Genomic DNA, 16,844 nt, shown 5'->3' on the forward strand with positions numbered 1-16,844 from the left:
CTTGTGGCTCGGTAGAAGCGAGTCGCTAGAAAACAGAGAATCAAAGGTAGAAAAAAAGAGAAGGGGGCTGGGTAGAAACACCCTGACCCCCTAGACCTGCTCAGGGAGTCCCAGAAGGACCCCCGGGGTAAAGAAAACATAAAAAAAAAAAAAAGAAATCGGCGCAATTCGTGCTGGGGTCGCGGGTTCCCGTGTTTTATTTTAATGAGACCCCGGGGTGGGCTAGGTCCCGGGGGCATTTCTTTAAAAATAATAGCGGGGGCTCGCTGGGGCTACGGGGGGCTGCTGGGGTGCCCGCAGTCTCGGGCTTCACTCATGTTGGAAGGGGGGTTGCGCGGCCCCCCTCCTGGAGCCCTCCATCTGCTTATAACTTTGGCGTCGTTTGATGATTCTTTACGAACTTTTCCAAACAGTTTCTCTTTTTGATCAGCTCCTATCTTGAAAGTTTAGGGATGATTGGTCAAGGGGGGACTGAGAAAAAAGGGGGGGGGGGTCAAAACGTGTTTTCTCAATGCATTTTCTATAGGAAACTTTAAACAAGGCTACAGGTCAAACTGCTGAACGGAATTACGCCAAATTTGGCAGGGAGAAAGATCTTGGTCCAGAAAGCGCGGTTCTGTAGTGGTGTAAATCCGTTCAGTAGTTTTTGAGATATTAAAGGAAAAATATATACATATATATATATGGTCGGTGCCTAACTCCTGAGCACGAGCTTGCCTCTGATTGGCTGCTAACACTTCAAAGCAGGAAGTGTCCTCTGATTGGCTGCTAACACTTCAAACCAGGAACTGTTAGCAGCCATCTTGTGCCTCGCATCGCGTGAATATATAAAAGAAAGGTTCTGGGGGAAATTTAATATAGGGGAGCTCTGTGTAATGATGATTTGGACGCAGTGAAGGTTTAAGATTTATTAACAATAAAGGAGAAACAGGTGAGCGCCAGGAAGCACGACTTCCACTCCAGGACACCAGTAGGAAGATAATCCTTTCACGCTCCCTGTGCCCAACATCACCACTCCCCACATTAGCAGGTAACGCACCCTCTTCCCACATCACCAGCATACCCCCAACAACCTTCTTGGGCCCGGAAGTGTCCCCCTGCTAACTTATTAATAAAAAGATGTTAGTGAGGTTGGAGAAATAAGAATCTTAGTCATGTATAGATTTACATATAAAACATTTTATTAAAACAAAACAACAAATAAAACTTTGTACAGCCGTGGCGTGTCATCGCTGGTCCATTTGTGATTCACAGCCTGCAAGACAAAAGGAAAGATAAGATGGTGCGTCATGCGTCCAGCAAAGGCGATAGAGAGAGAGAGAAAGAGTGAGCGAGAGGAAGGGAGAAACAGTGTGAGAGAGAGGAAGACAGAGAGAGAAAGAGTGAGAGAGAGGAAGAGAGAGAAAGAGTGGGAGAGAGGAAGAGAGAAAGTGAGCTACAAGGAAGAGAGAAACAGTGTGAGAGAGAAGAAGACAGAGAAAGAGAGAGAAAGAAAGAGTGAGATACAAGGAAGACAGAAAGAGAGAATCAGTGTGAGAGAGAGGAAGAGAGAGAGAAAGAGTGAGAGAGAGGAAGAGAGAGAAAGAGTTAGAGAGGAAGAGAGAAAGAGTGAGAGAGAGGAAGCCAGACAAAGAGTGAAAGAGTGAGACAGGAAGACAACGAGAGAAACAGTGTGAGAGAGAGGAAGAGAGAGAGATAAAGAGAGAGAGAGAGGAAGAGAGAGAGAGAAAGTGAGAGAGGGAAAGAGAGAAAGAGTGAGAGAGAGGAAGAGAGAAAGAAAGAATGGGAGAGAGAAGAGACAGAGAAAGAGAAAAAGTGTGAAAGAGAGAAAGGAATAGATGGAGAGGGAGTGTTGACACTGGAGAAAATCTTCGCAGCTCACCTTTGTGTCACCGGTGTGTCTCTAACCACGTGCCAGGACATAGTGCACCCTCAAGTTTAGTGATTTGAAAGATAGTATAGATTTAGTTATTGCAGAGTACTTTCAACTGCACACTGTTTCAAGGAAGAGAGAAAGAGAGAAACTGTGAGAGAGAGGAAGAGAGAGAGAGAAAGTGAGAGAGGAAGAGAGAAAGAGTGAGAGAGAGGAAGACAGACAAAGAGAGAAAGAGTGAGAGAGAGAGGAGGAGAAAGAGTGAGAGAAGAAGAGAGAAAGAGTAAGATACAAGGAAGATAGAAAGAGAGAAACAGTGTGAGAGAGAGGAAGAGGGAGAGAGAAAGAGTGAGAGAGAGGAAGAGAGAAAAAAAGAATGAGAGACAAGAGGTGACTGCCCGCTGCTGCGGAAAGAAGTCTCTCTGCTCACCTTCCGCCACCGGCGTGTGTGTAAGAGGGTCCACCACATGCTGAAGCAACTTGGTCATGTGTTGAGGATGGCCACGCATCATCGCAGATTTTTCGCGCGTTCAGCTTTGGTGCTATTGGGGGGGTGGTGAACGTCGATTCGTGATTCACAGCCTGTTAGATAAAAAGCAAGATAAGATTGTGCGTCATGCGTCCATCAAAGGAGAGAGGAAGAGCAAGAGAAAGAGAGAAACAGTGAAAGTGAGAGAGAGAGAGAAAAAGAAATAAAGTGAGAAGAAAACAGCTAGAAAGAGTGAGAAAGACGAAGAGAGAGAGAGAGAGAGAGAGAAACAGTGAGGGAGAGGAAGAGAGAGAGAAAGAGTGTGAGAGAGAGGAACAGAGAAACAGAGGAAGAGAGAGAGAGAAAAAGACAAACAGTGCAAGAGGAAGAGGGAGATAGAAAGAGTATGAGGGAGAGAAAGGAAGAGATGAGGAGGGACACTGAGTGCCCACACTGTGTACAAAACCATCACAGCTTACGTTTACGCCACCGCTCTGTCTCCAACCACGTGCCACGACCTAGTGGAACTCTCAAGCTCCCACATCTGAAAGATAGTACAGAATTAGTAATGGCAGAGCAGCGTTGGATTAAGATTCAAAATCGGCCCGGGCACGCTAAAAATAAAAGTGGCCCACATTTGCATGTTGCCTTTCCTCAAAACACTGCTTTGGCGAAATGTTATTTAGAAAAGGGGGGGTGGGGGAGATACAAAAAAATGCACAGATTCGTTTAAACTGGTGACTTAAAAACAAGTGAGGCCACTTCTGCTCAGGCCCCCTGCCCTGCTAGGTTTGCATACATTATTGGGCGGCCCTGCAAGAGAAAGAAAGTAACACCTCTGCCTGTTGCTAAACATGAGGTAATGACGCCGATCTGAATTGAGAGCCCTGCTATCGCTACTGTACATCGAAGGCAGTAGTCAGCACAGACATCAAGGAATGTTTTTAGTCACTTCCTCTTGACAAAGTTCGAGGACATAGAGTACAATTCTCTCTAATAAATAAATCATGTTTCAATTTAAATTGTGAGCTCTGCTGACCCCAGTGTAGGTGTATGGAACAAATGATGGAACATTTATGGAATACACTGAGGAAATCTTGGTTGTTCTGAGTACAGTTGTAAAGTACGGTATTCTGAAGCTAGAATCTGATCTGGTAGTTCATCATATCGTCTACCTTTTTCAGAAGGGAAGAGCTGTGGAAAACAACAAGCTTCCAAATTTGTTTCCCACACACTCATGGGAGTTCATTTTGCTTTTTTCATCTGGAACAATTCAATAGTATGTCCTATCAGTTCTTTTGAATGTAGAGGATGTATAGTATAGTGTTCATAAATGTCTTCTTTTCTTGAATTGTCCACTTGAAATATGTGTTTCATCTTCTAAAGTTATTTCTTCTCCTTCTACATTTACAATTTTATAGTAAATATTGTTTTGCACCAGATAGAATGTATGATGAATGAATGAAGAATGTAGCCTTTTGGACTTTCGTGACATGTAGTAACTCTTGCCATATTTTCCGACTCTTTGTGGGTACACCATTAACAAGAATGACTACAGGTTCAGTATCGTCTCTTTCTACACTTACAGTTGCAACATTTTTCTTAAAATCTAAAGGTAAATTACACAACTCTTCCTTTTAAACTTCTTTATAGATCTGTTGAAGGCAGCTTACCTGTTTTAGGCTGCATACGAATTATAGCCTGAAAAGGGTGCACAGATTGTATAAGGATGGCCTTGTATGTATTTAAATCGGTAAGTTTAGGAGGTATAGCAACTAATTCTAAGTCATTATGGACAGCTCTAGCTGGCATTTTGTTTTCTTCTCATTTATTGTAATAATATTTACAAATACATTGACAGTACCTAACTCAAAACAACCTTCCACAAACAGATAAGCAGCAAATTCTTTCCATTTGTGAACTATCTCGAGCAATTGCAGCTGCAATAGTTTTTTCTTGATTAATCTCTTCATTCAACATTTGGAGATAATTTAGAAAATTGTAGATCCAATGCAATCTTTACATACATTGAAAGAATCTTCATAGCAGTCAAAATCTCCAAGTAAGCCCATTTCAGTCCGCCAAGGTTTGAAGAGTTGCAGAAGAGCTAAATAGAAAAACTCTCTCTTATCTGGAGTATCAGAACTTAATTTCCTGTGATTAATCAAATTTCCTTTGGCATGCTTTACCAAACATCCATCAGATCCAAGTACAGAATATTTTCCTTCGTTTATTTTTTCTGTAACATTTTTTTAAAAACTATAATGTTGCAGTATTTCATATAGACATATGTTTTCCAGGTATGGGCTTCTATTTGGATAGTATGCGAGGAACAGCAATTGAGTTATCTGCAACATATTGTATGTCCATATTTGCATTCCACATATTCAAAATCACCGGATTGTAATCTTTAATGTACTTCGATTCTTCTGTTCTTTTTATATTATAAGTATTTTTGGGTGATTTTCGAGTGATAGTATGCCTCACTGCTGACATAAGACTGTTCACTCTTCCTTGCGATGACTTATGGTGCACTGAGTTAGTAGTACCTTTGGCGCTCAGCGTGTACATACCCTGCGATGATGCGTGGTCCAGGAGGGCCGCACTCGGACCAAAGTCTTTTGTCTATTGAATTCTGCCTCAATAAGGCCACGTGGCGATGACGTGTGGTGCACTGAGCTAGTAGTACCTTTGGCGCTCAACGTGTACGTACCCTGCGATGATGCGTTGTCCGGGAGGGCCGCACTCGGACCAATGTCTTTTGTCTATTGAATTCTGCCTCAATAAGGCCACGTGGCGATGACTTACGGTGCACTGAGTTAGTAGTACCTTTGGCGCTCAGCATGTACGTACCCTGCGATGATGCGTGGTCCGGGGGTCCGCACTCGGAACGATGTCTTTTGTCTATTGAATTCTGCCTCGATAAGGCCATGTGACGATGACTTGTGGTGCAGTGGGTTTTTGGCACCTGAAGTAGTCAGTGTGTGTGCACCCTGCGATGATGCGTGGTCTGAGAGGGCCGCACTGAGAGCAATGTATCTTGGGTCCATGACTGCGTCATCTGCAATCTCTACTCCATCTGAATTCTGATGCCTGCTGTCCGCAGTGTAGATCGAAGGCAATAGTCTGTACAGACATAAGTCTGCGGTGCTGTGCCGCTGGGTTCGCAGGGGGCCTGTGTCGAGGAGACGTGCGGTCATGGCAGCAGCCACGTGGCAGGGTGATGCCCGCCGCTCTGGCAGACTCGTTGGTCTTCACAGTTCACAAGTGAACCACCCCCAGAGCCCCGACTTATTTATTCATACTCCTACGCTGGAGTGGCATACGTTGGACCAGCCCACTGCGCTTCCGCTTCCAGGGGAGGACAACACAGCTACATGTCCAAGATCTTCCCCACTGCCTGAGGTAACATGGTTGCGTCTATTGTGCACAACACTACAAGCACCAGCAGTATATGTACAGATGGAGAGGTTTATGATCTGTATAGTGAGGTCTGTCCAGCACATCACCGCTAGACTTGGTATTGTGTGCATTATTATTATTGATGGATAAGTTGCGTCCTTCACACATATTTGCTTGCCATATCTGCCAACATTGAAGTATTGTGTGGCTGAGGGACCATGCCGTTTTTGGAAGGTCCGCTGTACTGTTCTGTGCTGCCTCGTGGTATTAAGGAGGGGTGTGGTCCGGTGGGGGACGTCCTGAGGCTGGTGGCAGTGAGTGTTGTGGCCTTCATGGGTGTTTGAGCTGCGTGATCAGTAACTCTATGACATATGTTGCACTTCAGATGTGATTCTGGGCTGCGATCCCTTTCACATTGTAGGTAGTCGTCCTGGTTTACACCAGTAAAATGCAGATGTTAGATACCTACTGTAAACGTGGCTTATTCCCTGTTTTTGGATTGCACCCCAGATTTGGCTGTTCGTTGAAAATATCGGGAACTGGTGCTTTTGTGTTAAGTTTTGCACGGGGACGTGTATTATTACCGTTAGTAGTTGTTCTCATTGTGACGAATTTTCTTTTGTGGAAGCTATTGCTGGAAAACTGGGGATATTGGCTGTTTTCACTAGGTTGACAATGAAGTGATAATTTAAAATCACTGAAAAAACTATAGGTTTAAAGAACAAAATAATTAGAAATTAGCATTTAAAAAACCTTTGAAATTCACTGAAAAAAACATAGGTTTCAGGGACGTTATAGTTACAAATAGCATTTAAGAAACCTTTGGAATTCACTGAAAAAACCATAGGTTTCAGGGACGTTATAGTTAGTTGGACATTTCACTCATACAAAACCATAGAAATTCCGCCTGTATAGTTAGTTCAGCTAACTATAACTCGCGCCCCCGCAATGCACTGCTGATGACGTCACATATTACATCATTCATGACATGGTCAGTGACATCACTGATAACATCACTGATGACCTGGCTAACCAATTTGAGTCAATCCAATTCTGTTTGGAGGTAATTGTAATCTGTTTGCATTTTGAGCGTGCAATGCAAATTGCCTCACGGGCTCCTTGCTTAACAGCTTCAATTAATTGCTATTATGACCTTACGACACTCTTAAGAGTAACAAGCAGGTAACTGCTGAACAAGCAATTTGAACTCCTTTGAACAAAAATAATGCAAGGCCTTAAATAGGTCATCATGGTGCTCAGGTAGAGAAGCTGTGTCTAATGGGTGCTCTATGAGGTGTTCAAGAATACCATTAAATGGGGGGCCTGGCCAACTGCCGAGGAAAATGGCCGCACCTTGAGGTGGCTCGGTCCGAGTGCACCCGTTCATGAGACTATCCGTCCAAACATCCGGGATGGCTGAGCTGTGGTCATCGGCTCTGTGTCCATGACTCCTGCGGGCTCATGTTGAGCCGTGAACCGACCAAATTGGTGGAGAGACGCCGGAGATTCGCCTGATGTCGCGGCCGCTCTGGAGAAACTGCATTGGTGGCGGAGGTATTGGTATTGGTTATTCCTCCGGTCGTACATCCTGCAGAGACCGCTGAGCTGCATGCCCAGAAACAACAGACGGTGAAGAGACCCCGGTGGGGGTAACTCCAGTAAACAGCGCGCTGAAGAAGAAGCGGCCTGAGCGCTATCGGCGCTGCGGGAGACTGGCGAAGCGGAGGCGTCATGGAGGGGCCTGCATTGCTAGGGCCTAACTAATGTAAGGAGGGGGCAAGTGATCCGATCACAGAGTGCCCTGCCCCCCCCCCCCGAGGCGGTAAACAGGAGGGCAGCGTAAGACATGTGCTGCAGTTGTCCCCCCCTCCCTCCCTCTGGTTTCCCCCTGTGGACAGAATCACCCGATCGTAGTCGGGAGCGCCCGAAGGAGCGCACGGGGCCCATGGGGACAATCCGGCTACAGGGAGCCGCCACGGAGCTGAACCATTCCCATTAGCAGTGAGGAGTTCTGGGAGTTGGCCCGAGAGGCTGGTTGGCAGCTCAAAACTACGCAGTACTAACGTGAGCAGTTACAGGTGTCGTGACGCCTCAAGGGAGCAGACACCGGCTGTAGCAGAGAGACGTCAGCACATCCATGACATTAAGGGGTCAACGAGGAATTGTGGCCGCACTTACAGGTGGATGGGGGAGGACCTGTGTCTTTGAAGGGACCTCTGAGTACACTTTGAAGATCAAGTGCTGGCCGGTGATTGGCAGAAAGCAACGCTGACAACGTGCCGCTCCTCGGGACACTAGGGGCGCAAAAGTGGAAGATTTACCGGAGGGGCACAACACCAGAGGTAACAGCTGTTACAAGCTGTGGTTTCCCCTGAGAGCGGACGCAACCCAGAGGCAACCGCCTAATGAGCTAGTGGGGCTGCCTGGCCGGTTTCCACGCACCTGTGCGCAGATTCACGCTGCTTCAGCATGGTGGGGGGTCGCAGCACCATGGCCTCTATGCAGGCCAAATTGGACAAGTATGCATGGGACAAGGGCTCCGGTCCCAGTCAAAACGAACCACAAGACCCGCCCGAGAAACAGCAGAATGCTGATGGGATAAAGGAACCGACCCTGCAGGATATCCTCACTGCTATCACAACCGTGAGAACGTCTCTGAAGTCCAGGATCGATTCTGTGTCCTCGGAAGTATCCTTAATCAGAGCGGCATGCGATCCATGAACACTAGGCTCAAAGACATTGAATCGACTGCGGGCTCCCTTATTAAAAACACCACCACCCTACAATAGAGGGTTGATGCCCTGCATTCTCTGAGTGAGCGACTGGAGCCTGAACTGGATGAATATGAGGGGCGCTCACAGCGCAACAACATACGCATACTGGGGTCCCGGAATGCGCAGAGGACCAAGCAACAGACCTGTTTGTGAATGAGCTAGTCATGAACTACCTGAAACCTACTAGACTGTCGAAATTCTTCACTGTTGAGAGGGCGCATAGAGTGCCAGGGTGCAAACCAAAAGCTGGAGCCCCCCCCAGGCCTATAGTAGCGAGATTCTTCAACTATAGGGATATCCTTTCACACTCAGGGTACAACGCCAGCGGCGCAGCTTCCTAAAAGTAAAGAAAGCACTGCGGGACAAGAATGTTAAATATGCAATGCTCTTTCCATCTAAATTAAGAGTGAAATTAGAGGGAAAGGTCTGGTTCTTTGTCTCCCCTGAAGAGGCATGGGACTGGCTTGACGGCTGGCGTCTCGGCGGCAAGAAGAATCACCAAAGTCAGCGTAATGGTCGAGAGCAGCCTCGAGGGGATCAGGGGATAAGATCCTCACCAAAAGAACGTGCAGAAGACGACGGCGCCATGTGAGAACTGGTCTCTATGACTTATTGTAATTGTGCAGTCACTGCAATCACCCCTCCACAGGGCCTGGTAACGGTTGGTTTCTCCAACACAACGCTAGAGGGGGCACAGGCACGATCTGCAATTCCATATAGTCGGTGCAGGACTGAACATTGTTATTCAAGAAGTGATGTATGCAAATTAGTAATTGTTTGAACGTGTTTCAGGTTGAGCACGTGCACCTTGAGTTATAAGGGTGGGCGATAGGCACTCTGCAAGTTTGGGGTGGCACGAGGTTCTGATACCACCATGCAGGGAGGCAGGGAGAGGGGTACTGTTGTTTAAGTTAAGGGGGGTGGGGTTCTTGTCGCTCAGTATTTCCAATACATTGTATGACTATGACACTAATCGCACAGTAAGTCTTACTAGCATCAGAACGGGTGGAAGGGAAGTTTATTTCTGTTCATTAAATACAGTTCGGACAAGACGGACAACAAGTGGTGCACTAGGGACAGCGAAATGAGCACGCTCACCGAGGCGACATGGACACATGGTAGGGCAGTATGGGCATTAAACGCCGCAAAAAACACTAGGTACTATAAAGGGGCTTCCCCTGCGACAGCAATTTACCACTCTAGACGAGTATGCACCCAACAGCTAAGCAAGAACTCAGACTGATTTTCCTGGAATGTTAATGGACTGGGGGAGAAGATCAAGAGGGGAATTGTGCTTCAATGTATAAACGGCATACCCCAGACGTGATCTTCATACAGGAGATGCACCTATTAGGAAATGCATGTAACGCAATGTCGAGGCTGGGCTTTAAACTTGTGGCACATTCAGTGTTTGGCTCGGGATCCAGGGGGGTGGGGATAATGGTGCACAAAATGTTTCCAATGACGATTGACCTTACCCTGACTGATAACCCAGGTAGATTTGTGGCGATCACAGGGACGTGGGAAGGTTGCACATTAAATCTAGTCCCAGTCTACATACCCCCGGTTCTCCAAGCCCCGGCTTTCAGGGACCTTGGAAGTCTCCTTCTTGACCTGCCGTAGGGAAGAGTAGTGATTGTGGGGGATTTCAATTCTATTGTCTCAGATTCCCTGGATATATGGCCTCAGAGAGTTTTGCCTCCCTCCCAAACGCACACACACAGTTTTTTGGGTGCAATGGGTTTAGTTGATACATGGAGGAGGCTCCATCCGGAAGAACAGCAGTATACTTTCTATTCAGGGGCCCATCGTAGTATGTCCAAGATAGATTATGTGGTGACGTTGGCGAGCCAAATGAGTGGTATCAAAGAGGTGAACCACCTTGCCAGGGGCTTATCAGACCACTCGCCCGTTTGGTGCTGACTAGAGGTGGGCAAGCCCACCGTTGGTAGAACGGCCCCTATCAGCCCGTGGTGCTTCAAAATCCCCCAAATAATTGACAAAATCACCGAGACACGGAGGTGTACTTCCAGGAAAACCAGGGCTCAGTGGACTCAGCTCTGACACTGTGGGAGACTTACAAAGTGGTCATCCGGTGTGTAGCCATGGCTCAGATCGCAGGGTCAAAGAAAGAGAAACAGGCGGAACTAGTTCGCCTGGAAGAAGACATATTACAGTTAGAGAGTAAACTTCTATATTACAACACAGATGACACTAGGCTGGCTCTGCAGTTGAATACAAAAGAATATACCGACTTGGTGACTGAGTCAGCTAGGGTGCAATATATTGCAACGCTTAACAGAATATATGACATTGGGGACAAGGAGGGGAAGCTGCTGGCCTGGCTGGACCGCAGGGATCAAGCAAATAGAGTAGTGGTGGAAATAGAAGCAGGGCCGGGTATAAGGCTCACCGAGCCGCAGGGTATAGCAGACGCATTCGGCCAATACTATCGGACCATTTATGCGTCGCAGACGCCATATACAGAGGAGGAGGCGGCCTCCTTCTTGAAGGATATGTCACTGCTGTTGCTTACTGAGCAAGAGTGCTTGGAATTGGACCAAGGGCTGACTTGTATAGAGATAGAAAAGGCCTTACAGGAATTGCGGTGGGTAAAGCAATGGGTCCCAATGGCTTGCCCATTGAACTATGTAAGCTTACTATGAGTAAAACTGCACCCTACCTAACTAAAATGTCCCAAGAGAGTAAGGAGGTGGGACGACTTCCAGCTGACCAAAGGCTTGCAACAATTGTGGTCATTCCTAAGGAAGGAAAGCCGAGAAATCTGTGCTCCTCCTAAAGGCCAATATCGTTGCTCAACGCGGAAGCCAAGATATTGGCAAAGGTGTTGGCTACTCGATTATCACAAAGTTAGTCCACCCGGACCAATCAGGCTTTATGCCAGCAAGAAACACTTCCCTCAATCTGCGTAGACTTCACGGTGTACTAAACCAAGTTATGACGATCAGGGAAGGTACGGTGGTGATGTCTCTCGATGCGGCCATGGCATTCGATACTATCGAATGGCCCTCCATATTCGCTGTGTTGCAGAAAGTGGGGTGTGGGGAGGACTACATCAGGTGGATCTGACAACTCTATAAAGATCTGCTGCCCCAAGTGGTAGTCAACAATAGGAAATCAGGTACCTTTCCACTCAGCAGGGGCACTGTAAGGAATCTGAGGTCTTTCTGCAGGAGCGTCAGGAATCAGTAGAGTATGCCTCAATCCTCCCCTGTGGTTCTCCGACTCTATCAAACACTAGAGTAGCGGATGACTCAACAGGGGAAAACAGGGAAACAAAACAAGGGAAGGAGGGGGGTCCGGTTTATGGATGGGTGAAGAGGTCTTCGAGACTTGGCAACACTCTGCTGTAACATAAAGAATGGGTTAACAAACACAACATACAGCCCCCTTATCTCTTCAGGAATATTGTCTGTATATTTGCCTACCAAGCACAGCTACTTCTGATGTGAATCAGGATGGGGCATCACTCTGCAAGGCTTATGCACATCGAATGTTGACCAGGATTAAAAGATGACTTCAATCTGGAACAGTATGTTCTTCGTAAAGTGTCTCCTAAGAAGAGTGGAGTTGGTGTGTGGTTAGTGTTGCAGTAATCCGTTTTCGTTCTGAAGGTGTTGACAAGACTGAGGCACGGTGGTTCACGCTAGCTATCCCTTCTTCTTAGGGGGGCGACAGAACCAAGCTAGCAGTAGAATGCCAGAAGACAGCGCGGATAAAAAGGGCTAATCCTGCTCTACTTCAACTTCCAACCAAACTGGACAAATGAGCGTAGGAACGACTAATGACAAACTATGACAAAACCAGATTATAGGAGAGATAGGGGTACTGCCTACAATCAGGTAAAAGACACACAAAAACGGGGGACCAAATAAGGAACTGGGATAAGGGGGAAAATCTGCCTCGGTGGAAAGGCGCAGATACACTCACTCAGGTGATGAAGACGTGAGTGGCTTCACGATGCTGCAGGCAATTCGTAACCACGGCGAAACCCAGAGAAGACAGACTGGATACACCGGGGAAACTCTGCCGCTCAAGGCACAAGAGCAACGAACTGAAACGGCGTCACAAACAGCACAATAACGCCGGAGAACTTGTGCTCTCTACTCGGTAGGAAAACAATCCAAGACAACAACGACTCCGGGACGGGAACAGGAAGTCACGTGACGGAAGTCAGGCAAACGAAGTCAAAGACGGAAACAGGGCTTGGAGCTAGAACGCTAAGCGCGTTCGTTCCAGTTTCGAGTCCTTATATACTGGACCTGCGCACCCGTCCGTCCACCAGGCATGACAGGCACCAGGCAGGGCTGCCCCCTTTCATCTTTGTTTTTGCCTTGACACTCGAACCGCTCGCAATGTGGATACGTAGAGATTCAGTGATTAGGGGACTCAGATGGGGTGAAGCTTGGGAGGACCGTATCTCATTGTACGCAGACGATATCTTATTATACTTAGCGTCGCCAGCAGCCTCTCTTAATAGGATATTGCATATCTTCATTGTTTTTGGCAGATTCGTTGGATATAAGATTAACTGGTCAAAGTCTGTATTCTACATCTTAAGTGGGGCGCCACCTTCATTACCCAGGGGTTTCACTATCATGGAAGCTAAGAACGAGTTCAAATACTTGGGCATATGGGTATCGAAAGACACGTCGCGTTTTCACGAGCATAATCTTCAGCTTCCTCTACGGCGACTTAAGGGAGACGTCCTCCACTGGAGATCGCTCCCTTTGTCCCTCCTGGGGTGCGCAGCCCTGTTTAAAATGATGTCCCTCCTGCGTATATGTCTTGCAGAATACGCCCCACCCAGTGGGGTCTGCATACTTTAAAGACATTAATAGTGTTCTCAGGGAACATCTGTGGGACGGTAAACCACCAAGATTCGCCACTCAGAAGCTAACACTTGGGTGGTACAATGGGGCAATTGGCCTCCCAGACATCAAAAAATATTATTGGGCGAAACAACTCGCAGCTATAAATCAATGTACATATCGGCCACCGGAAGACCCAGGTAACCAAATGGATAGATGGCTCCTGCCTGAGGGTAGCTTCATGGGCGCACAGTATTCGAACCCAGCTAAGATGAAGCTGACTGGGCCCACGGGACTCGCAGTCCAAGTTTGGAAGGCTGCTACGAAGAGCTTAGGGCAAGATCACGCTGGCCACACCACTCTGTCATGCAGACCAATTAGGCCAGTTAGGGCGCACAAAGCAAACAGAAGGAGATGATGGACGGAGTGCTGAAACTTTTCAAACACTCACACCCAGTCATAGATCTGGGTTGAATCCATCATCATTCTTTAGCTCACTTTGCCACCCCAGTTCAGACACAGTTATATGCAAATCAGTCTTGACCCTGTGCCTCATGAGAACAGTCCAGCCCGAACTGCCAAGCCATGTCTTCCCTGGACCGGAAACAAGCATCCAGTTAGGGCGCACCTAGGTATTTGACTGTTGGGACTTGATTGGTATTTCAAGGGTAGGAGACCTATGGAAAGCGGGTGGCGTTATTCCCTTTGACCAACTGCGGACAGACTATGAGCTGGCTGACACTGAATACTATAGATAGTTGCAGATTCTGCATTCTTTACTAACGGTGATTAGAAAGGGGGAAACACCGCCAGAATTCTCCCTGCTTGAGGATAGGGTCTTAGACAGAGACCTCCCGGAGAAAGCCATATCGCTAGTATATAAAAAAATTAATTAATAACACGATGAACTCTCTACTCCGGGTTCAAGCAAAATGGGATTATGATGTGGCGGGGCTTGACGACGAAGAGTGGCTTGAGGCACTTGCCTCTCCCACGGAGGTGGCCATTTCCTCGAGGCTCCGGCTAGTGCAATGGAAGATACTTCATAGGATATACCTCACTGGACCAACAATGGTGAGAATGGGATATGGCACGGAGGCAGGGTGAGTCCGGAAATGTGGTCAAGAGGGTACTTTAATCCATATCATATGGGAGTGTATGACTATTCAAAGGTACTGGTCAGCGGTTGCAGGGTGCATGGAAAGAGTAATGGGGCACAAAAATTGACTGTAACATCAAATGATGTCTCCTGAACATCTGGGGCCCGACAGATTTGACTTCTAAAGAACGAATGTGGGTGACCCTGGGGCTGATGATTGCCAGAAGAAATATAGCTAGAAAGTGGAAGGCTCGAGACCCACCAACTTTAGATGAATGGCGGAAGGATATGGACTGGTTTATGGTGACAGAGAAGGCCATATATATATCTAGAGGGTGCCCCACTAAATGGACACAGATCTGGGACAAATGGAATGAATATAGGGGGAGATTGTGTGATCCTCCCCCAGCTTGGAGACACAAGGATTTAATAGACCGGCTGTCGGTGAACTGAGATTGTAATGTAATTCTTGATCATGTGTTTCCAGGTTTGCCGCTCACAAACTATTGCTAGAGCACTTGGTTTGCTCATAAATGTAAGTTGTCTGGACCAGTTAATGGATTTTCTGTTGTTACCCAATGTTATGATTGTCTCTGACAGGGCACCCGAATCTGAGGTGTTTCTCAACAGATTACCTTTCAGTGATAGCTTAAGAGCATTGTGATCGCTATACGATCTGGTCAAAATTAAAAAATCAATCGCTGCATGCCAAAGATCATTGTCTAAGAAAATCATAATCAATTCTACTCTGGCTGGCGCACCATGCAAATGTGTGGGCACTCTGTCTATCATATGTGAATTTCCCATCACAAGCTTGCGTACCATGATTCAGGATAATTGACAATAGCTGTGTGGCAGGCACTGACCATGGAGATACAGGTTCACTCTCTAGTAAGGGTATGCCTCTAGCTTCATCCTCTCAGTCAATACCCGAGGCTAAGCCATGAAATGTTGTATCAAAATATCCAGCAATTATGAGAGGTACGCTATTTGCTCTGTTGTAGCAAGCTTTTGTAATGTGGGCGATACTTTATTCTTCTGCACAGATTGATTATTTTTATTGTAAAGATCAATCTTGTTGCCATTCCTACCCCTTATAGTCCGGCCCAAGATGTCGTTGCTTGAGATTTCCAATTTTTTTAAGGTTATATTTCACATATTTTTGACCCAAGTTAGAAGCCACCAGCGGGACATCCGGCTTTGGAAGGTGCTTCAACTGTACCAAAGTTGCAATAACCTAATCTGTGATGTTTTTACAAGGCCCACGTCTCTTGCAAAAATAATATGTCGTAGAGGTTGATGAAGGCTTCCAAAATCTGTGTCCATAATTTTCCCACCCTATCCTACTTTATCCTGCAATTCTTTCAAGACTGTAGTAAGCGAGGGGCAAAGGTCCATGTACAGTTGTACAAGACTCATTGGATGGGATGCATAATGATGACTGACCTAGTTCGCAATGGACAAGGGTGTTAGTGTCTATGGACAGAGGATGAGAGAAGTTGCTATGTAAAGTACAATGCTGTGACAACAAGTCACAGTAATTAGTAAGATTCCTAGATGTCCTACCCTCGTGATGAAATAGACATCCTAAGCACAGGAGGAAAGGAATTTGAATAAAAATTCAGTAGAAATATCCCACAGGAGGTGGAAAAGCAACACGCCCCTCTCTCGCAGGGAAAATAGAAACTACGGCATTCAATGAAAAGGCTCTAAAGAAATAAAGATTATATAATCAGCTCAGGAAAAGCAATACATTGTACAACTGAGAACCATCTAGCGACCTTAAACGCAGAAGAGCAGGGGTCAAGGCTGAGAACAAAAGAGAAAATTCAGTTGTAATCCCAATAAACAAGCCAAGTCCTTAGGAATAAATAGAAATCCTCACAGGGGAAGAGCAGGGGTGCATCTGCGGCAGAACTGCTAGTATAAACCACCAGATAAAGGCTACGGGATTAGCACCTAGGGCCATATGTAGGTGGCCTAACATTTACCACTTCATAAATACAGAATGTTACCGATTCGGTATTTATGAAGTGGTAAATGCTATGTAGGTAATCCATCGGTAATATTTACCGATTCGGAATGGGTCGGTATTTTAGAATCGGTATTTACCGATTCGGTAATGGTAACTGGCTTCCCATTGATTCCTATGGGCCAGGAGGCCCATAGGAATCAATGGGAAGCCAGTTACCATTACCGAATCGGTAAATACCGATTCGGTAATGGGGGGAGCACAATCAAGGGTGGCAGGGTGTCACAGTGACACCCTGTTGCACCCCTGATTCCTGCATGTGTGCACATGTGGCACACATACATGCCCTAAGGGCATGTATGTCTGCCACATTGCACACTTCTAAGTGCAAAAAAATGCTTTTTCAAAGCCATTCGTCATTTA

The sequence above is a fragment of the Triturus cristatus genome, chromosome 3_1 (genome assembly GCF_964204655.1).
Source record: "Triturus cristatus chromosome 3_1, aTriCri1.1, whole genome shotgun sequence".
NCBI classification, from domain to species: domain Eukaryota; kingdom Metazoa; phylum Chordata; class Amphibia; order Caudata; family Salamandridae; genus Triturus; species Triturus cristatus.